This window comes from Sinohyriopsis cumingii, unplaced genomic scaffold (genome assembly GCF_028554795.1).
Source record: "Sinohyriopsis cumingii isolate HCF-2022 unplaced genomic scaffold, ASM2855479v2 utg000426l, whole genome shotgun sequence".
Lineage (NCBI taxonomy): Eukaryota > Metazoa > Mollusca > Bivalvia > Unionida > Unionidae > Sinohyriopsis > Sinohyriopsis cumingii.
Genome location: NW_028315897.1, coordinates 10,608,905 through 10,630,022, shown reverse-complemented (window position 1 = coordinate 10,630,022; position 21,118 = coordinate 10,608,905). Strand labels below are relative to the sequence as shown.

General features: G+C 34.5%; 1 long non-coding RNA gene across 1 annotated transcript; it reads left to right on the top strand.

Annotated features, from left to right (window-relative positions):
• Nucleotides 1–278: 278 nt before the first annotated feature.
• LOC149774175 (uncharacterized) lies at nt 279–18,206 on the top strand. The gene is made up of 3 exons (XR_016417053.1): nt 279–445; nt 3,290–3,381; nt 18,070–18,206. It is a non-coding gene; the product is annotated as an uncharacterized LOC149774175 (long non-coding RNA).
• Nucleotides 18,207–21,118: the final 2,912 nt, after the last annotated feature.

Genomic DNA, 21,118 nt, shown 5'->3' with positions numbered 1-21,118 from the left:
CTATATGATTAACAGTTTCTGTAATGAAGAAGGCATTGCAAATTGTGAGATCTCTTTTATCTTTATTTAAAGTACCATTTGCAGTCATGGTACACATATCCCTTACTTATATTTTGTTATCCTTGTCTGTCTGTCTGTCTGTTTGTAATACCTTGCTCAATTATCTCACCCATGAGAATTACATTCTTGGTGGATTTAATGGCCTACATGTTAACGGTCATTTTGGTTTTATTGGTTTAACACCACTTTTTCTGCACATTATAGGCTATATATGGAGTCAGTAAGTAGAGAAAGAATCCAGGAAAACTGTGGGAAGTACCATTGGGAAGCTGGAAAGCTACTGTCAGATGAGGCAGTAGGAAATTACAGGATAGAAAATATATTTAGTGGAGGAAGAATGCAGGGAAACCATTTGAAGTTGGCCAAACAAGATCAACAAATATTAGTGAGTTGGTTTTGTATCTGATTGTGTGAATATATTGCCATTTTGGAGAATGTATTTACAAAATTCTTAATACTGATTGTAACTGTAAAATGAAAGAAATACAACTCTTTGATATATGATTCGATAATTGTATTCATGATGAACCTATTCTGGATCTGACAAAATTTTAAATCAGATGGTTCCCCTGGGGTCAACCAAGAAATGAACCCAAAAGGTCAGCTTGAGTTGAGTAGTCATTCTGACTTGTATGAGTCATTTCTGTTTATTCACTGTTGGTGAAGTATTTGACTAGATCCAGACCTGTCTGAATAGTGGAGATTTGTATAGGAATCCTCGTGTCCATACTTCCATCTAGCACTCAATCTAGTTAGTGCAACTAGGACTACAGTTTTTGTTTGGCGTGCCATGTAACTTGGTAAATAATATGGTCGTCACCTGAAGATGCACATGTTGTCAAGTTACTTTACTCTGAAACTTTTAGATTGCCTGGCTGTAAGGCTGAGTGAGCTTATGTCATTACCATGTGTGTGTTGCTTGCTACTCCTCTACAAGCCATGTGTTTGATCCAATTTGGAATTTAAGATTTTATCCTGATTATCATTGACAAGTTTTAATATGCATGAGATATATTCATCTTACTAGTGTTGTCTTCCATCTCATTGGTTGTTATCACTGTGATGGCTGAGCCTGTTATCACTTTGATTGGCTGAGCCTGTTATCACTGTGACGGCTGAGCCTGTTATCACTGTGATGGCTGAACATGTTATGACTTTGATGGCTGAGCCTGTTATCACTGTGATGGCTTAGCCTGTTGCCGCATTAATTGCCTGAGTTTTTTTTACCACTGTTACAGAGGCCATGTTTCTGGTCTAATTTTGATAAAGCTTAAGTCCTGACTTAAGAGAGATACATTCCTGTTAATGTCATGATACATGCCTTTTAATGTGGTAATCATGTATCTGATTGACTGAGATTCTGGAAAACATATTTCTGATCCAGTCTTGATCCAGTTTGGAATATTTATGCTTACAACATGCATATGTTGAATGACTTCACTGAGAAGCAAAATCCAACATATTGCTGAAGCGATCTTGCATCTGATTATGTATGCTTGCTAGTTTATCTTAGCTGGAAATGAGATTATTTTATGCTCATGTGTCTGTCAGTTTGGAATATATATGCTTACAACTACAATACTTCCAGGTTAGTGAGATATAGTCAGCTGTTAAGTGATGTAAGCCATGTGAATAATATCAGGCCCACATGGGCCTCATGCTGCTACTTAGGATGACACATTGTTTTATCCAGCCCTAATTAAACATGGAATTCAGGGTTATGTATAATTCAGATCACAAACAAGTTTAATAACAGGCAAGATATACACATAATAATGAGGTAATCTTGCATCTGACTGGCTGAGTATGTTACCACTAAACAGGTTATTATTCTGATCTGACTTTCATCAGACTGTAAATGGTCTTGCCTGGTCTGATAAAGATCAGTGCATGTTAATGATGAGGTGATAATTGGTTGTTATTGTAACCTAACCTGGCAGCTATATTCATGATCCAGTTTTGATCAGACATATACTAGAGACTTATTTGATCAAGATCTCACTTGAGTTTATTACTTACCAAAACCCACACATTAATGAATTGATTTTGCATCACATTGTGTCAACTTGTTTTAAGTCTAGATATGGTATTTGTGGTATGATTTATAGCAAAGTCAGTAAAATGATTGAAATAGTCAGGATTTAAGATGAGTACAGTCTTGTGCAGGATTAGCACATATTGATGAGGTGATAATGGACGTGATTGGCTGAGGTTGTAAGCACTTTGGTGATTATTTATAATTAGATTTGTATCAAACTTAGTAAATAGGTTTGTATCATCAGGATATCCAATGAGCATCCTGTCAATTAAGTGAATTCAGCATACACTGTATCTAGAACTCAGTTCCTTCTTCATAATAATTTGCTTCCTATATTAAATGAATTGTTTCTGTCACTAAGGAAAGAAAGGGAAGAAACCCTTGTCTATTGCAAATTACAGGCTTATTTACAGTTCTTCCCCTTGCAAGCCATTCATTAAAAAAAATTCAGTAGAAGATGAATTCCAACATGCTTTTCTCCTGAACACTTCCTTCATTTACCAAGAGTCACATGACTCTTTAGGCTACTAATGAAATCTATGTCTCTTTTTGGAAAACAATTGGTATCAGACTGTAGTAAACATGGAAAATTAACATACTACAAAAGTCAACTGTTAAGTTATTTAAGCCAGGTGAATGATATGAGGTTCACTTGGGCCTCTTATCTAACAAATATGCTCATCATATTTTTCCTTATTATTCATTTTATTTGCATTCATTTTGTATTATGCTTGCATTCTTTCTTTATTTGCCCTACATTCAAGATATTTCCATGAGGCCTAAGTTTTTCTCTATGTAAAATTTTTAATAGTTATGAAATTAGTATCAACCACATACTGAGCAGTGAAAATTTTCATAGAGTTTGCCTTAAAACATGTTTACTTTATGTTTGATTTTGATTCTTTTTCCAGCTGCATTACACTGAGATATGTCCTATGCTAACTTAGAATTTTTCACCTTTAATTGGTATTAGATTGTTGGGAGTATCCATGTCTTGTGGAGACATTTATTGTCCTGTGTTGGCTTATTTAGCTATGTGCATACGATTGCAAGTTCTGTAAGTGCAACAGTGCTGACATAAAATGATTTGTAGGTGTATACATGTATGAATATTTACAGTTGAGTCCATGATATCAATGACTTAATGCATTATAAAATATGAATGTTTTTGTTGTTTGTTTTTTTTGTCAGGTTTTGCAGCTGTTGAGCCCTAATTAGACATCTGTATCAAGATGGGACTGTCATGAGATTTGATCATTAAAATGGCTGTCTTGACAATGCTGGTATGTAACAGTGTATGGCTCATAACGTAAATAGCTGTCAGTTTCCTGGATGATAATTTACTGTTTGTGGATTTTTATTCTCCACCATGACATTAATAGGATCATGCAGTGTTACTCTTGTCCAGCTATCCAGATATTACACTTTGGTTGGGTTTTGTATCTAGGTTACTTTTCAGACATTATGATGGAACATCCATGTTTTGTGAGCACATTTGTTACCTTCTTAAGCCCACACTAAAGGAATAGTATATAAAGACATATCAGTCACTTTTCCAAAAGGGTAGTTATGATCAAAGGTATCATTAAAATCCTTTTATCGATATGGAGTTTATATAACAAGTTTTGGCCATATATTTTTATAATTTTGTATTTTTCTTTTTAACTTTTTCTTTTTTTTTTTACTTGCAAGAAGTTTGGCATTTTATAGTGATGTCTTGCATGGGCTTATCTTGTCACAGACATTTAGCATCATGTCCCACCCAGATACACTATCCTGACACTAGGCCAACCAGTAATAATACTAACCTCTAAATGGCTAGTAAGGCAACTCTTGAGTACCATTTTTATATGTCTTTGGTATGACTCATCTGAGGATCAAACCACATCTTCCTTCATCCAAGGTAAGTGCTCTAACCACTCAGGCCACTACAGTGGTCATCCATGTTGTAGACAAGAAGGCTATGATGAGTCAGAATGGAGCGAAAAATCTTATGTGCATGTTGCCATGGTGACCACATCTAGTACACTGATTCTCCTAAATTAGGCTTGGAATTTGAATTTCTTGTGCAAAGTATTTTAAGAATTGTAATCCTCACAGTGAAACTGAATATCTTTCCTAATGCAAAGTTTGAAACAATGTTTTACAGAACACTCACAAGGTATCATGGATTGAAATACATTCCTTATTAAATTCTCCCTTGTATGGGTCTTTTTTTATCTTCAAGCAAATTTTGAGGACTTCCTCATATTTGAGGAGATCAACACTTGTTTTATTTAAGACTAAATGGTTAATCTGGTGTCCAGTTTTGAAAGTATAAAGTTACTTTGTCTTTTTTCCACTCACTACGTTTCCCAAGAGTGCTGATATTTTCTGATGTATCATAACCATGATAATGTAAAATTTCAATTTGAGGAGAACGTTTTGAGAAATTTGACGAAACTGGGGACTGGTCACAAATTTGACATATACTGAGTTGAGCTTGGATATTAGAAGCAAGAAATATCCTTTTTTTGATGTACAAAATCATGCTTAACTGTTATTTATGCTAAATTTATTGGCCTTTTTGGTTTACAAAATCATGCTAAACTGTTATTTATGCTAGATTTATTGGCCTTTTTGGTTTACAAAATCATGCTAAACTGTTATTTGTACTCAAATTTATTGGCCTTTTTGGTTTACTAAATCATGCTAAACTGTTATTTGTACTAAATTTATATATGCAGGAAATGGACTTCTTAGTTCACAAAATCAAGCATTACATGTAAAGACAAGTATAATATGTTTTATGTTTGTTCATTTAATTAAGAGGTGATATAAATTGTAACATTCTGTTGAACTTTATTTTCATCTGTTGTTTTATACATGAGCATTGGTGTGTATATTTATGTATATTTGTATGTATATCATTTTACAACCATATTGGTATTATGTAAATTGGTGAGTGTATTCAGAAATGGTGTATTTCACCCCTGTGTTGTGTGCTAATATTTTTAGCTTGAATGTGCATATTGTTGTTTGGGAAATTCTGGTCATGTGTTAATTGGTGTATTGTGTATTTTTTTATTATTTTTCTTTAGTGTATTTCATCTTTGTGTTTATAATGGTATACGGCATATTTTTTTTTGTTTGTGGGTATATTGATGCATGGTGTATTCTGTTTGTATGTGTTTATATTTGTTCATGGTGTATTCTGTTTGTATGTGTTTATATTTGTTCATGGTGTATTCTGTTTGTATGTGTTTATATTTGTTCATGGTGTATTCTGTTTGCATGTGTTTGTATTTGTTCATGGTGTATTCTGTTTGTATGTGTTTATATTTGTTCATGGTGTATTCTGTTTGTATGTGTTTATATTTGTTCATGGTGTATTCTCTTTGTATGTGTTTATATTTGTTCATGGCGTATTCTGTTTGTATGTGTTTATATTTGTTCATGGTGTATATCTGTTTGTATTTGTTTATATTTGTTCATGGTGTATTCTGTTTGTATGTGTTTATATTTGTTCATGGTGTATTCTGTTTGTATGTGTTTATATTTGTTCATGGTGTATTCTGTGTGTATGTGTTTATATTTGTTCATGGTGTATTCTGTGTGTATGTGTTTATATTTGTTCATGGTGTATTCTGTGTGTATGTGTTTATATTTGTTCATGGTGTATTCTGTTTGTATGTGTTTATATTTGTTCATGGTGTATTCTCTTTGTATGTGTTTATATTTGTTCATGGTGTATTCTGTTTGTGTCTATATAATAATACATGGTCTCTTCTGTTTCTTCGTGTGTATATTGGTGTTGGTGTATTCTGTTGGTACTGTTGTATGTGTATATTGGTGTTGGTGTATTCTGTTGGTACTCTTGCATGAGTATATTGGTGTTGGTGCATTCTGTTGGTACTGTTGTAAGTGTATATTGGTGTTGGTGTATTCTGTTGGTACTGTTGTATGTGTATATTGGTGTTGGTGTATTCTGTTGGTACTGTTGTATGTGTATATTGGTGTTGGTGTATTCTGTTGGTACTGTTGTATGTGTATATTGGTGTCTGGTGTATTCTGTTGGTACAGTTGTATGTGTATATTGGTGATTTGCGCTTTCTGTTGGTACTGTTTTATGAGTATATTGGTCTTGGTGTATTCTGTTGGTACTGTTGTATGTGTATATTGGTGTTGGTGTATTCTGTTGGTACTGTTGTATGTGTATATTGGTGTCTGGTGTATTCTGTTGGTACTGTTGTATGTGTATATTGGTGTATTATGTTGGTACTCTTGCATGAGTATATTGGTGTTGGTGCATTCTGTTGGTACTGTTGTATGTGTATATTGGTGTTGGTGTATTCTGTTGGTACTGTTGTATGTGTATATTGGTGTTGGTGTATTATGTTGGTACTGTTGTATGTGTATATTGGTGTTGGTGTATTCTGTTGGTACTGTTGTATGTGTATATTGGTGTCTGGTGTATTCTGTTGGTACAGTTGTATGTGTATATTGGTGATTTGCGCTTTCTGTTGGTACTGTTTTATGAGTATATTGGTGATTTGCGCATTCTGTTGGTACTGTTTTATGAGTATATTGGTGTTGGTGTATTCTGTTGGTACTGTTTTATGAGTATATTGGTGTTGGTGTATTCTGTTGGTACTGTTGTATGTGTATATTGGTGTTTGGTGTATTCTGTTGGTACTGTTGTATGTGTATATTGGTGATTTGTGTATTCTGTTGGTACTGTTGTATGTGTATATTGGTGTTGGTGTATTCTGTTGGTACTGTTGTATGTGTATATTGGTGTTGGTTTATTCTGTTGGTACTGTTGTATGTGTATATTGGTGTCTGGTGTATTCTGTTGGTACTGTTGTATGTGTATATTGGTGTTGGTGTATTCTGTTGGTACTGTTGTATGTGTATATTGGTGTTGGTGTATTCTCTTGGTACTGTTGTATGTGTATATTGGTGTCTGGTGTATTCTGTTGGTACAGTTGTATGTGTATATTGGTGATTTGCGCTTTCTGTTGGTACTGTTTTATGAGTATATTGGTGTTGGTGTATTCTGTTGGTACTGTTGTATGTGTATATTGGTGTTGGTGTATTCTGTTGGTACTGTTGTATGTGTATATTGGTGTCTGGTGTATTCTGTTGGTACTGTTGTATGTGTATATTGGTGTTGGTGTATTCTGTTGGTACTGTTGTATGTGTATATTGGTGATTTGTGTATTCTGTTGGTACTGTTGTATGTGTATATTGGTGTTGGTGTATTCTGTTGGTACTGTTGTATGTGTATATTGGTGTTGGTTTATTCTGTTGGTACTGTTGTATGTGTATATTGGTGTCTGGTGTATTCTGTTGGTACTGTTGTATGTGTATATTGGTGTTGGTGTATTCTGTTGGTACTGTTGTATGTGTATATTGGTGTTGGTGTATTCTCTTGGTACTGTTGTATGTGTATATTGGTGTCTGGTGTATTCTGTTGGTACTGTTGTATGAGTATATTGGTGTTGGTGTATTCTGTTGGTACTGTTGTATGTGTATATTGGCGTTGGTGTATTCTGTTGGTACTGTTGTATGTGTATATTGGTGATATCTGTATTCTGTTGGTACTGTTGTATGTGTATACTGGTGTTGGTGTATTCTGTTGGTACTGTTGTATGTGTATATTGGTGATTTGTGTATTCTGTTGGTACTGTTGTATGTGTATATTGGTGTTGGTGTATTCTGTTGGTACTGTTGTATGTGTATATTGGTGTTAGGTGTATTCTGTTGGTACTGTTGTATGTGTATATTGGTGTTGGACTATTCTGTTGGTACTGTTGTATGTGTATATTGGTGTTGGTGTATTCTGTTGGTACTGTTGTGTGTGTATATTGGTGTCTGGTGTATTCTGTTGGTACTGTTGTATGTGTATATTGGAGATTTGCGCTTTCTGTTGGTACTGTTTTATGAGTATATTGGTGTTGGTGTATTCTGTTGGTACTGTTGTATGTGTATATTGGTGTTGGTTATTCTATTGATACTGTTGTATGTGTATATTGGTGATTTGCGCATTCTGTTGGTACTGTTTTATGAGTATATTGGTGTTGGTGTATTCTGTTGGTACTGTTTTATGAGTATATTGGTGTTGGTGTATTCTGTTGGTACTGTTGTATGTGTATATTGGTGTTTGGTGTATTCTGTTGGTACTGTTGTATGTGTATATTGGTGTTTGGTGTATTATGTTGGTACTGTTTTATGAGTATATTGGTGTTGGTGTATTATGTTGGTACTGTTTTATGAGTATATTGGTGTTTGGTGTATTCTGTTGGTACTGTTGTATGTGTATATTGGTGTTTGGTGTATTATGTTGGTACTGTTGTATGTGGATACTACGTATGGTTTATTCTTTATTGGTATGTATACTTATTTATAGAGTATTCTTTAGGTGTGTATATATTGGTGTACAGTGCATTTTTTATGTAAGATTCATCTTTATATTGTATACCTTTGATGATTACTAGTCCTTTGAGTGTGATTGTCATTCCATCCTTCAAACTGTCCATTACCAGTTTGGTTTGTACACAGTAAGTTTCCCTCTTTCTTCATTTAGCAAATACTGATAATGGCTTGCATTTGGGACAAGGAAGAATACTATTGATTTCAGGGTCAACGGTCAGGGTGCCTCAGTAAGATGAAAAACAGTTTATGTACATTAACACAAGTTCTCCACTATTTACAGTTTTTAGATTGTATGGTGTTCTTGCACTATATATAAAGAATAAATGTGTGACTTTTGTGTTCAAAAGCTCAAAGATCAAGACCACTGACTGAATTATATATTTCTGCACAATAACACCAGTTTTCCTATGTTTGCCAGCCTTTATACATGGATTGCCTTTGGTGTGTGAAAGAACCCATTTGAATTTGGAGTAAAAATGTCAAAGGTTAAGGTCACTGACTGAAAGAAGAGGAAAACTTTAGTTCTGCTTGACATACCTCCACCAAACATTGTGGATTGCTTGCATTTTGGGTAAGGTAGGAGGCAAATCATTTGGAATTGTGTAAAGGTCAAAAGTGAAGGTCACTGACTGCAACAAGAAGAATTATTTCTCACAGTCTTAGTTTCACTTTACAGACCTGACCCAAACGTTGCTGATGGTTTTCATTTAGGGGAGGAGGAAAAAAATCTTGAATTTGTGGTAGAAGGGTCAAGGTCACTCAGACTGAAGAAAGGAAAATAGTTTCTTCATATACATTTCAGTTATCAACTTAGACAATTATTAAATATAGACTGGTTTATAATGTCTCATTTATGATACTCTTTGTATTTTTCAAATGGTCTAAAGCGCTGTCCATTACGGATCACTGCCATCTCACCTCTGTCTGCATGGATTCGAGTCTCAGATTTGGCAGCTGTGGGTATGTGAGAAAGCTTGCAAGTAGCTTCTCGAGGGTTGGTGGTTCTTTCCGGGGATATCCCGGGTTCTTCCTCCACCATTAATACTGGCTGCCATGTATAGCCTATCGTGTGCTGAAAAATGGCGTTAAACCCTACAACAACAACAACAACAACAATGAATTTTAAACTTATTTTTGTATGATCGGTAAACAAATTCGTGTTTCTTATTTCATCTCTAATCTTTCCTTGATGTGATCTTCACACAGGATCCATCATGAAATGTATTAATGTATTCATTTTTTTGTCTCACAGAATCTAACACTTAGTATATGTTGTTCTGTACTTTTTAAATACATAAATTTCTACCCCAGTCACACCTCTGTTAAGGATATTAATTGGAATGAATAGGTTACCTCCCCATGACCGTCTTTTTCCCAAAAGTTATTTAACTTGTATTTGTGTATTTTGTCACTTGTTACATACTTGTTATGAGAAACTTTCCTGGCTTAAAATGAAAGTTTATCTTATTAAAGTATGTTATATCATACATACAATTATCCTGCTATTATTACCATACATCACACTATCCTGCTATTATTACCATACATCCCACTATCCTGCTATTATTACCATACATCCCACTATCCTGCTATTCTTACCATACATACCAGTATCCTGCTATTAATACCATCCGTACCAGTATTCTGCTATTAATTCCATACATCCCACTATCCTGCTATTATTACCATACATCCCACTATCCTGCTATTCTTACCATACATACCAGTATCCTGCTATTAATACCATCCGTACCAGTATTCTGCTATTAATTCCATACATCCCACTATCCTGCTATTATTACCATACATCCCACTATCCTGCTATTCTTACCATACATACCAGTATCCTGCTATTAATACCATCCGTACCAGTATTCTGCTATTAATTCCATACATCCCAGTATATTGATATTATTACCATATATCACAGTATACTGCTATTATTACCATACATTCCTTGGCCATGAGCGGCTGAGTGTTCCAAAGCGCTCTCTGTTATGGATCACTGCTATCTCACCTCTGTCTGCATGGGTTCAAGTCTCGGATTCAGCCAATGTGGGTATGTGAGAAAGCTTGCCAGTAGCTTCTCGTGGGTCGGTGGTTCTTTCCGGGGATTTTCCCGGGTTCTTCCTCCACCATTAATACTGGTCGCCATGTATAGCCTATTGTGTGCTGAAAAATGGCATTAAACCCTACAACAACAACAACAAAAACAACCATACATTCCACTATCCTGTTATTATTACTATAATTCCTATTAAAGAGACAGTTAACAAGATGAAGCCTTTCAACTCTTCACAGCACTGAAAAAAGTCTCCAGCTTACATAAAAAATTAAATGCTATTTTCAAATCTTTAATCTACATTTAATTCTGTCCGAAAGCAATTATGATTATATCTTCAAATTTCTTTCACAGAATGTAATTGTTGCTAAACCAAATTTGAATAAAAAGTTTCAATGATGTAAAGATAGATGGCCTTTACGTGCGGTAAATTGTGGAGGGTATTTGAACCACTTTTCCATAGTTTCAAGTGTGCTAAGGTGTCAACAGTCTTGTTGTATCACAATAATATGATCCAAAATGTCCTTGAACAAATTCATAACAATTCTAAAATATTGTTTTATTCACAAATTAATGAGCAGTCTTCTTAATTCCAATGACTACTTTAAATAAATAATTCCTCTCAATTATTAAATGAAATACAATAATATTGATTCCTCTAAAGACTGATGTTAAAATAGAATCAGTAATTCTAGGATAATCAACCTTATTTTAAAAACATAGGGCATAATAACAGAACCATGATGAGGTAATAATTTTTCCCATCAATTTCATAAATAAGATCCCTTCTAGAAATTTCCATGGTCAAAAGGCCACATAAACATGTTACCTCCAAATAATAATGATTTTAATATATGATATTAAATCATAGATAAAAATAGTGATATAATATGTTGTTTATAAAAAAGACATTATTCAGGTAGGCCCAACTCCAACCTTTAACTTATGAATTAAGATCAATTTCACAATTCAAATTAAATATACTAACAACAGATATACATAACGCTAACATCATGACATTAAGTATGACAAACTGATATCAAATTTGACTAACTGGTAAAACATTTTACAACCTGATATTATATTAGACAATATGGTATTAAATGTGACATACTAGTAATATCCCAAATATTACAGAAACAAGATGGCTGCCTGATCACATTGGTGAATGTAAAGAAGGGCTGATGTAGCAGCCAAGGCTTCTGTGCAGTCATCAGCATCTGAATACATATTTTCTACAGAGACTTCAAATATATTAATTCATATTACATGTCTACTTGGCAAATATGTGGAACAAAAACTGTACATATAATCTTTAGAATATTAAATTAACATTGGCGAAGACAGCATCCTTCATATGGAACAAATTGTACAGATGAGAAGGTATGGTGCCACTTACATATTGGAAACATATGCCTGACCCATGCCTGCCTCCCGAAGGGTGAAACTTGACCACAGTACATATCATTATATTGTCCACTAACAGTGGAAGACATTTTTGTAAGTGTATGGACTTGGACTCTGTGAGAAATAAATGTTTAGTGAGAACATAAGTGTTTCAGTTCGGAAGGTTTTAAATCTAAAAAATAAATCAGAGAAAATTTTGAACAGATTTAAAGACTGCAATCTCTATAATAAACTTGGATCCATATGTTGTAAGACTATATTTTATACCTTTCTCTTTGTTTTTATACTCTTCAAAGAATCTGAATATCCTTATCTTCTCTGTTAGATTTAGGACCACATGTTTATTTTTATTTAGAAGGGTTCATCTTGGACACACCTATCTAGTCCATAGCAGTAGGTCACACATACCTGGTCCATAGCAGTAGGTCACACATACCTGGTCCATAGCAGTAGGTCACACATACCTGAAGGGTGAAACTTGACCATGAGTGCATATTATCATTCTATTGTCCACTGAGAGTGCAAGACATTTTTGTAAGTGTATCGACTGGGACTCTGTGAGAAATAAATGTTTAGTGAGAACGTAAATGTTTCAATTAAGAAGGTTTTAAATCTGAAAAAAAAACAGAAAATTTTTGACAGTTTTAAAGACTGCAATCTCTATAAAAAAAAACTTTGATCCATATGTTGTAAAACTATATTTAATACCTTTCTCTTTACTTATATACTTTTCAAGGAATCTGATTATCTTTATCTTCTCTGTTAGATTTAGGACCACATGTTTATTTTTATTTGGAAGGGTTTATCTTCCTGAAGACCTTTTCAGGTTTTACCATTTACATTATTATGTCCCTACTGCAATATCAGAAAGCGGTATACCACTTTACTGCTTTCTGACTATATGTCCACAAAATTCCACAAACAAGCTTTGGAACATTAAGTCGGCGTTGGGGAAGTGGCATCCCACATACAGAATAAACTGTAACGATGATGTGGTATTGTGCTGCTCACATATAGGACACACATACCTGGTCTGAAGCAGTAGGACACACATTTCTAGCCCATAGCAGTAGGACACATATCTAGCCCATAGCAGTAGGACACATCTAGTCCATAGCAGTAGGATACACATTTCTATCCCAAAGCAGTAGGACATATATGTAGTCCATATCAGTAGATCACACATACCTAGTCCATAGCAGTAGGTCATACATACCTGGTCCATAGCAGTAGGTCATACATACCTGGTCCAACACAGGAGGACACACATACCTGTTCCACATCAGTAGAAAATAAATACCTGGTCTATAGCGGTAGGACAGATATAAATGGTCCATAGCAGTAGGTCACACATACATGGTCCATAGCAGTAGGCCACATATATAGTCCATATCAGTAGGACACATATATCTAGTCCATAGCAGTATGACACATATTCCTGGTCAAGAGCAGGAGTACACATATACCTGGTCCATATCAGTAGGAAAGAAATACCTGGACCATATCAGTAGGACACACATACCTGGTCCATAACAGCAGGACACATATACCTAGTCCATAGAAGTAGAACACACATATTAAGTCCATAGCAGTAGAACACACATACCTGGTTCATAGCTGTAGAACACACATATCTAGTCCATAGTAGTAGAACACACATACCTGATTCATAGCTGTAGAACACACATATCTAGTCCATAGTAGTAGAACAGACATATCTAGTCCATAGCAGTATGACACACATACCTGGTCCGTAGTGATAGGACACACAAAACATAGTTTCTGCACAAAGACCCACTTTCTCCACAATCAGCAGTTATTAAATTTTGCAAGTGGATTGCATTTGGCCTCAAGAAGAATTCTGTTAATTTTGGCATCAACCATCAAGGTCACTGTCACTGAACAATGAAAATGGTTCAGAAACATAACTTGAATGTTCCACCATCTATGGCTACTAGACTTTGTAGGTGGTTTGAAAGGAAGAAGTTGTAGTCAAAAGGTCAATAGTCAAGGCCACTTGCTTAAACACTGAAATGGGTTCAACACAATAGTATGAGTTTTCTACCATGTACAGTCTTGAAGCTTTGAGAATGGCCTGTACTTGGCATAAGAAAGATTATTTATTAAGATTATTATTATTTGTTTTTAAAAAGTTTTCTTTGATTTTAGTTTTAATATGAAAGGATTTATTTATTTAAAGGATTCATTGGTATTACAAAGTATTCAATAATTCTTTCAGACTCAGTCACTATTTTTGGATTATTATGAATTCATTTAGAGATGTTTTGGACTATATCATTGTGATTCATCAAGACTATTAGAAAATCAACACTATTTCAGGCTATTTTATCTTCACTTTCAAGATTAGAAATCATTTGGAACACAACTGGGATTTGTTCAGAATAATCTACACTTTTGAAGCTCTAATAGAACATTTAGAATTATTTGTGATTTAATTCACAATACAGTAAGATCCTTTTAAAGTTTCACATTGTATTTTAGGGAAATCAGTTTTTAAAAACAGTTTTCTAGATGTGTTGTTTTTGCTATTTTTTTTACTTAGTTTAAGATCAAAGAGTTGTAGCAAAATTACCAGGCCTTTGGTATGGCTTGCACTTATTGTCAGGAATAATCAAAAGGCCCTAGGTCATGGTCATGGACTCCAATAAGGAAAATGGCCATAACACAATGACTTCAGTTGTCTGCCATGTATAGTTATAAAACTTTGTGTATGGTTTGTAATTGAAGTAAAGAAGAACCCAAAATAAGCTTAGTTTGTGAATGTTGTTATGGGGTATAGTGTCATTTTTCAGAAAAAGATAGGCTATGGGTAAGTGGCCAGCCAAACTGGTGGTGGTAGAACCAGGGATAACCACAGGAAGAACCATCAACCCATGGGAAGTTACTGGCAAGCTTTCTCATGTGCCCATATTAAATGAGCCCGAGACTCAAACCCACAGACAGAGGCAAGATATCAGTGATCCATAATGGTAAGCACTTTAGACCATTTGGCCACTTAGGGCCCCCTAAGACTGAGGTATATGTTTGATAAATTTAGTAAAACTAGTTTGAGGAAAGCATTTGTTGAATGTTGGCCTCTAATTATTGCTGTCATTTTTTTTTCACTGAGATTGAGTGAAGAAGATGATGCCATTGGTAGCTGAGCCATTTTTGACAGCTCAGTTTTAGAGATTTTTTAAGGACTTTGATTAAAAAGAGTGAGAGAGACCATATTGGACAAAATCCTTGTTTTGTATAAGCCTGTGGTGTTACACATGAAGACAGCTTTCAGCATTGGGAACTATGAATTTCTTTAACAGTTATTTATGAGAATATATTTTACAGTGTTATGTAACAGTGAAATAATTGTTAATTTCTTTAACAGTGAAATGTGTCAATTTCTTTAACAGTGAATCATTGGTATTTGCATAAAAGTGTTGCAGATGAATTTCTTTAAATGTGGGATATGTTAATTTCTTTAACAGTAATATATGTAAGTTTTATTAACAGAGATACATGTGAAAAACAGTGACACATGTGAATTTCTTTAACAGTGATGCATATAAATTCCTTTAACAGTGACATACCTACATAAATTTCTTTAAAAATGAGATATGTGAATTTCTTTCACTGTGGTATATGTGAATTTTATTAACAGTTAGATGCTAGCTTAAGTTTAGGCATTGTGCACAGATCATATTTCAACAGCACAGGTATTTATCACTGAGCTACACTCAACATCACTCTTAACCAGGATGAGTGTGGTGTTGTCCATCCACTTTGTGTGTATACATTGGGGTACTTCACAGCATACTTTATATATATACCATGGGTACTTCATGGCATGCTTTGTGTATACACAGGTACTTCGGGGCATACATTGTATGTATACCATTGGTACTTCATGGCATGCTTTGTGTATACACAGGTACTTTGGGGCATACATTGTATGTATTCCATTGGTACTTCATGGCATGCATTGTATATACACAGGTACTTCAAGGCATAAATTATGCATATACAGTGGGGTACTTCAGGGCAATTACTTTGTGTCTATTAGAACCATGAAACGTGGTGAGAAGAATGCATCTTGATGAGTGCTACAATCCAATCACAAAGGTTGGTCATGTTGACCCATATCTAATGTATCTCTGTTATGTCTTTTATGTTTCAAGACTTATAACAAAAGGTCACTGTTACCTACATTTAATATTATGTTGTGATAAATTAAGCTTATATTTTGCATATATATATATATATATATATATATATATATATATATATATATATATATAGGTATATGTATCTGCAAATTTAAAGACAAAAATAAGAAGAAGAATACTTAAAATCCTCTGGTATGTGTCTGTGTATATAATAAAAGAGGGATGCAACACATACCAGATGAGGACAGCATAAACATTCTAGATGAGGCAAACATGTACATTCTGGATGAGGGAAGCAGCACATACCAGATGAGGGAAACATGTGCATACTAGATGAGGGAAACATACATCCACTACTGAGCGTAGCAACACATGATAGAAATATGCATATACTACAGGGGGAAAACATGCACATACTGGATTTTGGGAATATCCACATACTAGATTAGGAAACATGTACATACTGGTTTTGGGGAATATCCACATACTAGATGAGGAAACTTGCACATACTTGATGATGACAGGATGTACATTCAAGATAATAGGCAAACATTCTAGATGAGGGAAACAGGCAAATACCAGATGAGTGAAACACACATTCTTGATGAGGGGAAAATGCATGTACCAGATGTCAGGAAATAAGCACATACTAGATGTGGGAAACATGCACATACCAGATTAGGGAATTATGCACATACTAGATGAGGGCCTATTGTATATTGTAGATGAGAGAAATATGCACATTCTAGATGATGGAAACATACACTTACAAAATAGGGAAACATGCACCTTCTAGATGATGGAAACATACACATATTAGATAAGGGAAGGTCAGTACTAACCAGATGAAGGAAACATGAAGATGCTGGATGTGGGGAATATCGAGACACTAGATGAGGAAATATGCACATACTTGTCGAGTGAAGCATGCATATACTATATCCTATGTAGAATCTTGGATCTTGGTACACTTAATATTTAGCTGGTACTAAATAAAATGGTGTCCATCTCATATCAAGTATGGCCACTATGACTGCACTCTTGGAAATCTTGTCATTTCTGTGTCTTCTAGATGGACATGTTAACATGGGGTATTAACCTATCATGTGTATAGTTTCTACTAACTGAATATAGTGCTGGTCTGACCTCAGATATGGCAGCCATGGTACAGTGATTGTTTTCCATGTTGACATGGGGTTTTAACCTATCATGTGTATAGTTTCTACTAACTGAATATAGTGCTGATCTGACCTTAGATATGGCAGCCATGGTAGAGTGATTGTTTTCCATGTTGATATGGGGTTTTAACCTATCATGTGCATAGTTTATACTAACTGAATATAGTGCTGATCTGACCTCAGACATGGCAGCCATGGTCCTGTTATTACTACTCCTTCTGGATGGATGGTTATATCACCAAAAGACTTGTGCAACTTGTGCTTTATAGTTAGTCCTAAGCAAATACTGTTTTGATTAGACATCCATTATAATTTCCAATGAAGGGGAAATTTTTAGAATCTTCTAATTGCAACACCTTGTGAATAAATGGTCATATTGATATGGGGTGTTCACTAAGAGGGTTTTTATGATATCAGGTTGATCTGTCATAAAAGTGTGCCAGTTTTACATCCACTATGGCCATTATGGTATTGAGCTACAAAAGCAGTCATCCTTAATGCATTTTTTTTTCATATCACGGAATATACATTTGCTAATTAAAATAAAAGACTAATCAAAGTAAATATGATAATTATCATTTGTTAACCAGTAGAGTATCAGTCCCTTCCTGGGACTCTTGTTTGTTTGATATCAAGGTATAGGTATTTTCAGATTTAAAGACAAACAGAAGAAGAAGAATAGCAATAAAGATATCACTTATTAATTGTTAACAACCATAAAGCATTTCTCTCATTTCCTTACAGGGTGTAACAGAAATGCTTTTAGAGAAGAAACAAAACCAAGACAGCTGAAGATGAGGTTTGCTGTCTAGGAGGCATTACGGTTACTGCCATGCATATTTTAGAGGTTGTTTTCAAAAAGCATTGCATGATGCAGTGGAAACAGCCACTTTAAAGGTAAGAGAACCAGGATTAAAATAGTTTAATCTTCAGTGAATATTGCTGCAAATGTGAAACATTTTTCTCTCCAGTTACCTGACTAGGATCATCTGTAATGTTTAAAAAATGGAACACTTACATAATATTGAAAAGACCAAATATATATTGCATATTTATTCACTTCATTGGGAGACATATTATGAATCAGATACTTTTCTACAACACTTTTTCTATCTTAAAATAATTTTTCATATCCATTGAGAAAATGTAACCATGCTACCTACTGCATTGTTCATTTTGCATGAATGCTAATATTGACAAATCAAGGGAGACAACTGCAAATATTTTGCAACATCATTTGGAATCTTAGTTGTAATCAAACAACAGAATTGATAGAATTACTGCACTTTCTTTGAAAGCCCCAAATAACTGTACTGTGAAATGAGCAGTAATGATGAAAGGAAAAATAAGTCTTTAGCATTGATAGCTTTGCGAGATAAAACATGTAAAATAAAATATGATGTTTTATATTAAAATGTTTATATGAGTAATATTGCAAAATTCCATTTAAACTTATTCTCATCTGTTGTTTTAAATACATGTGTATGTACATGCATTTGTGATTGTGTATGTATATTGGTTGATTTATTGTGAGCATAGGTAGGTATTTGTGTGCATATGTGACATTGGTGTATGGGGACTGTTTGAGTATAGGGAGGTATTTGTGTGCATATGTGACATTGGTGTATGGGGACTGTTTGAGTATAGGGAGGTATTTGTGTGCATATGTGACATTGGTGTATGGGGACTGTTTGAGTATAGGGAGGTATTTGTGTGCATATGTGACAAAATTGGTGTATGGGGACTGTTTGAGTATAGGGAGGTATTTGTGTGCATATCTGACATTGGTGTATGGGGACTGTTTGAGTATAGGGAGGTATTTGTTTGCATATGTAACATTGGTGTAATTAGGAACTGAGTATAGGGAGGTAATTGTCTGCATATGTAACATTGGTGTATAGGAACTGAGTATAGGGAGATATCTGTGTGTGTATATAACATTGGTGTATGGGGACTGTTTGAGTATAGGGAGGTATTTGTGTGCAAATATAACATTGGTGTATGGGGACTGTTTGAGTATAGGGAGGTATTTGTGTGCATATGTGACAAAATTGGTGTATGGGGACTGTTTGAGTATAGGGAGGTATTTGTGTGCATATGTGACATTGGTGTATGGGGACTGTTTGAGTATAGGGAGGTATTTGTTTGCATATGTAACATTGGTGTAATTAGGAACGGAGTATAGGGTGGTAATTGTCTTCATATGTAACATTGGTGTATAGGAACTGAGTATAGGGAGATATCTGTGTGTGTATATAACATTGGTGTATGGGGACTGTTTGAGTATAGGGAGGTATATATAGTGTATACAACATTGGTGTATGGGGAGTGTTGTTTCTTTTTCTACTACTGAAATGGTGGCTACTGTCTTTAGTCAAACTAGTGTTTGCTTTGTTTTCCGATTATCTAGTAGACACTATGACAGTGTTTACATCAGCTCAACAGTTTTCTTCTATGATTTTCTGTGCATGGTGTGTGCATGTGAAAAATTGTGTGTGTAAAATCAGAGACAAAAACAATGCAACCTGTACTGATTACACAAATGCCCTTGATATGGGATTGAAAGTTTTAGATCTGTACTGAAAATGACAAATTTAGACTTAACTGGTATGAAATAAATACAATTTATAATTAAAAATGCATTTTTATTAGAAGAAAACTACTTTCCGTAACTATTTCATTTTATTAGCAAAATAATACAGTAACAGTCATATTGTGAAAGTCCTTGAAATTGTTAACAAGGCACACCATCTTAAGGGTCTTATGCCTCCAGTGTTTGGGTTCAATGAAAATCCTTGACTGCATGTCATGTAAAATGTCCTCTGTCTCCTATATTCTTTTCTAAAGAAGTTATTTAATTTCCAAATTACAGGCTTATTTGTGAAAGAGGATTACTGAAATTTTAAAAGATTCCAGTTTTTGGTGAGTTTACAACTGAGGGGCAGTTGTAGTCCATTAATAACGTCTTACACATACCACACTATTTAAGAATGTGTTTACTGTCAAATTAAATTATTTGCTTTAGAGTTTTAACTCTGTTTTTTGATTTATGATGTTTAAAACTGAACACAAAGACAATTGTACAAACATAATCATGGACATGTTCTTCTACAAGTAGCCACTCAGTGAAATTGTCAGATATGAGTGTGTGTAAACCAATTATTGTACCAGTTAATGATTAGGTACAGTATATGGTAGAGGAATGGGCACAAAACATTAATTTGGAATCTCTCTGATTTTTACATACCTGCCAAAAGGCAGAGCATATTATGTTATAACATTCATATATCACCTATTTGATATCTGCACGCTAGTTTCATTTGTCCTTTATCTAATGTCACCATGCTTTGTGGATGGCGTTCACTTGAAGCAATGAAAAGGATTACTAATTTGGAGGATTAAAAGGTCTAAGGTCAAGGTCCTTAACTGTAAAAGAAACTTGGTTGAGTTGTTGCCATGGTATTTCACTTGTATGGATATCAGGCTTATAATCCAAGAGTAGTGAGTTTGATACCTGACCTTACCATCCCAGGTTGGAAGCCTCAATGTGACCGTCAGACAGGCACTAGGACAGTATAATTTTAAGGTGCCATTAAAACCAGCAGCAAAAAATATCCATCATCGCTTACCAAACTTTATGGCTTACTTTTGTTTGGTGTAAGGAACAAAGCCATTGATTTTAGAGTCAAAAGGTAAAGGTCAATGTCACTTCTCTGAATGAAAGAAAAATGATTTCCACATATTAACATTATTTCAGTCACTTATTGTGAATGTTTTGCACTAGGGATAAAGA